General features: G+C 34.8%; 1 protein-coding gene and 1 pseudogene across 1 annotated transcript in view; both read left to right on the forward strand.

The window, feature by feature from the left end:
- CWC27 (CWC27 spliceosome-associated protein homolog (S. cerevisiae)) overlaps positions 1-4311 on the forward strand; it is a 288670-nt gene that overhangs the window by 160658 nt on the left and 123701 nt on the right. The window lies entirely within an intron of this gene.
- Positions 370-4311, forward strand: part of LOC102853421 — a 13319-nt pseudogene continuing 9377 nt past the window's right edge.

A 4311-nucleotide genomic window follows, 5' to 3' on the forward strand; every position in this document is an offset into this window, starting at 1 on the left:
AGTATATTCCTTCCATCTTTTTTTAATACTTCCGGGATCATTTAACGTTCTGCCGAAAGCATCCTTGATTATAGCAACTCGAGGTTTGAATTTATTCTTCAGTTCCCTGAGCTTAAGATATGCAGAGCGAGTTTGGCCCTTTTGATTTTCCGACTCCATCTCCTTGCACATTTCATTGTAATATTTTGCTTTGTCATCCCGTGCTGCCTTTTGAGATCTTCTATTCAACTCATCCAGAAGAGGACTCCTAGGAGTCAAAATCATTCCATAACTATGGGTTGTAGTTTTTTTCTTTTTCTTTGTATTGTTTTCTTTTGGGCTCCACCTCTTAGTTCCTTGTTAAGTCCCTGTGGTCTGTAAAACTTACAAATGAATGTCCGAGGAGCAACAGTTGATCTCCCTTTGGCTGGAACAACCAAAGAAGAAAAGTCAGGAATAAGAAGAAGGAATGGAATGTGGTAGTAATGACCTCCATTGTCACATCCTGCAGTTGTATTAATACTAGGGGTATCAATTTGCATACTTTCACTGGCTTCATACAGTTTTCTAGTAAATATTAACATTATTTCTGCTTGATGATTGGTGTAAGTCAAAGTAAGGAATTGTCAAAGAACTTTAGCCATGTTCTTTGTAACGGCATTTTGCCATCCTCTTCTAAATATCTGTGCCATTTGTGACAAATTAAAAACAGGTTATCACTTTCATTGCCATCAAGTTGGAATTTACTCCTAGCTCACCCTCCATTGGGTTTCTGATACTGTATAGTACCTGAGAGAAGATTGCCCATATCTCTTCCATGGAGCCACTAGTAGATAGAGTCACCAGAAAGGCTCAGGCTTTGGGTTTGCGGTAGTGCAGCCTCTTCTAGACATCAATACTAGAGCTCATTAAAAAGAAATTAGGTTTGTTAATTGGTATTATCATATTATTAGTCTTTGGCTATAGCTATCTCTTTTTAAAGAAAACCCACAAAATGAAACCTTTGTACAATTCTTCTAATTATAAAATGTTTATTGAAAAAAAAAAACATAAATGTAGACAAACCATTGTTGTTGTTGTTGTATACCATAGAGTCAGAACCAACCAATAGCTGACCCTCCAGTGGGTTTTTAGAGGTAGTTAATCACATGGGAGGGGATTGCCCATCCTTCTCCCATGGAGTAGCTGGTAGCCTCGAACTGCATGCCTTTGGGATTGCAGTGCAGCTTCTTGCCACTAGGCCACCAGAGCTCCAGAAAAACCTTAAGGATGAAAATAAAGATCGTCTAATCCTTCTGTCAAAGGCAACCATGATTGACTGTGATATATCTTCCCAGAGCTTTTAATATTTAAGAAGCCCTGCTGGCATTGTTAGGTGCCATTGCGTAACTATGACTCATAACAGTCCTGTAAACAACAATTCTGAACCTTACCCTATCCTTCACCATCCTCACAATCTCTGATATACTCGAACCGTGTCAGTCCATCTTTTAAGAATCTTCCTCTCTTTCGTTAACCCTGTACCTTTCTCAGCATATCTTTTTCCAACAGCTGATCATTCTTAACAACATGCCCAAAGTGAAGGAAATTTCAAGGCATACCTTGATTGCACTTCGTCCAAAACAGACTTGTTTGTTTTTTTTGACAGTCTGTGGTATATTTAGTACTCTTCTCTAACACCACAATTCAAAGACATTCTTCTTTCATCTTCATTTATTGTTCCCCTCTCTAATGGCCAGGAAGTAATTGGATCATTACCATAGTAAAATAACATGGCTTAGATTGGGCAAACCTTTGTCTTTAGTGATTTCATTGCTCTTTAATAAGATTTCACCAGTGCAACTTGTCTTTTGATTTCTTGACTGCTCTTTCCATACGTGTTTATGGTGGATCCCAAGATACTTGGATCCTGCTTGCATATAGCAAATTAGTGTACTAATGGTAAAGTCAGCGATTCAGTTCCCCCAGCAAATCTATGGCAGAAAAATGGACAGTCTCCTCTATTAAAGATTTACAAGCCTCAAATCTAGTGGAAGATGCCTATGAGTTGGAACCAGTTTGATGGCAAGGGATATTTTTATGCCAGAAACATGTATCAGTATTTTTCTCAAAAATCTCAGTTTATTGTAATTTCTCTTGGAAATCTTAACATTACCAAGTGAAAATTTCCGTTAACACTTAAATGGGCATCTTACCTACATAGATATTTCTTTAATTCTGAAATGTATATATTAAATAACAAAGAATGACCAAAAAATAAAAATAAAATATATTAAAAAGAGTGCAGATATAAATACCATGTATGTGTGGTAGGGAGATGGAAGTTTCCTACCATTTTCATTCTGAGGGATTAGAAGGTACAGGAGCACTGACCATGGATTTTCTTTCCCTTGCTAATGGAATTCTCTATTTCTCATTCCTTATAAACTGATGTTTCCTGCCAACCTGCCACCTCTTAATTTTTCTTCATTTGTGAACTCATAATTCTAAAAGGAAATATTAAAAATATTAGGTATTTGTAACCTAAAGTGAAATAGTTATAAAATTTTCTATTTTATAAAGGTGGAAGACATCAAGGATATTTGTCATGTTTTTTTTATTTATATGTTTCGTGTCTCTAAGAGGTAACTAATGTTTCAATACAAGTTTGACAATAGCCAATATTCTCATTTGGAAATGAAGTTGTTAACTATTTTTGACTGCTGTCAAGACCCTATTTTAAGTAAGATGTTTTTCTTTTTATGTCATATTTTCTATAGTCTTGCCAAAAATGACATAAACCATATATTTCATTTGAGTGCTGAGTGTCTTCAACATCTTGCAACACTTAATAAAATTTGCAAAAGATATTCTCACAACTTTTTAGTGTGAACCTGTGAATATGTTGAATTAAAACTTACTTTGGGTAGTTTCATCTGTGTGGTATTAGAGTTTTTAGAGTTCTAAAAAATTATTAACATCAGATGGTGACATTTTAATTTACTATATTTTCAGATTTTTCACATAAATTCCTCACATTTACAGCTTTTGAGTATTAATTTTTTTAAGTGTGAAACACAGTGTCTCTAAAGCTACCAGCATTTCGAATTATGTTAGTAGCTACATTAAATGAATTTAAAGGGATGAAAGGAATAAGGATGTTTTCACAACGTACAAGATGTTAAAAATATTAAGAATCCGTTAAAAATAAAAGTGTTTTCTATTTCTTTTTATATTGTTTATTTCTTGATTGGCAAAATGGCCTTAGTAAAGTATAAACTTCTTTAAACCTTTGTACTACAGTGTGTTTACCACTACCCTAAAGGGTATTAAAACATTGTACTACAGTGTGTTTAAAATTGAAAGTTGATAGGCCTTAGGAATGTTTTTCACATCAAAACTCCAATCTTGAATGTCATTAATTTCCACTATGTGCAACCAATAGAGAGTTTTAGTCTGGGAAGGGTCATCCAACTCTAACTTTCCATTGTATAGGAGGGAAGCCAATTAACTGTTCCAGTGTCACACACTTAGGTCGTAAGAGTAGAACTCACATCTGCACCTTTCCAATCTAGCTATATTTCCACAACTCTATCCTTCAAACTCCGTTCACCTTTAAATATACCCAATCATAAAGCTTTATTTCCACAACTCTATCCTTCAAACTCTGTTCACCTTTAAATTTACCCAATCATAAAGCTTTATTGGTAAAAAATATATCCTAGATTTGGGTAGAATAAGGGATTCCAAAATATCCTCAACAAAGCTAGAATCCTTTAGTGAGCACAATATAGTCTAAGCAGCTTAAGCCTTTTTAAAGATTGAGCATGTAGTTTTGGAGTGAAAGGGAAAATTTAAAAGTTTTGAGAAACCTTGACTTCTAACAGTACTGCAAGTTAGAATTTCAGGCTGATTCTACTAAAGGCAAAAGCATTAAATAACATCAAAAAACTTCAACAACAGGGTAAAAAGGAAAGCCACAGACTGGGAAAAAGTATTTGGTAATGACATGTCAGTTAAGGGACTTATATCCAGAATTTATAAAATACTCGAGCACCACAAGATAAAGGTAAACAATCCAATTGATAAATGGGCACAGCATGTGAACAAACACTTCACCAAAGAAGACATTCAGATGGCAAACAAACATGAAGTGCTAAAAATCCCTAGCTCTAAGAGAGATGCAAATAAACACAACTATGAGATATCATCTCACCCCAGTATGAATAGCAAAATTTAACAGAACAGCAAGCAACAAATTATTATTCACTGTTGGTGGAAGTGTAAAATGATGCAACCACTATGGAAGGCAGTTTGGCGCTTTCTCAAAAAGTTGCAAATAGAAATACCATT

The sequence above is a fragment of the Elephantulus edwardii genome, unplaced genomic scaffold (genome assembly GCF_000299155.1).
Source record: "Elephantulus edwardii isolate Elephantulus edwardi_28Jun2011 unplaced genomic scaffold, EleEdw1.0 scaffold00254, whole genome shotgun sequence".
Lineage (NCBI taxonomy): Eukaryota > Metazoa > Chordata > Mammalia > Macroscelidea > Macroscelididae > Elephantulus > Elephantulus edwardii.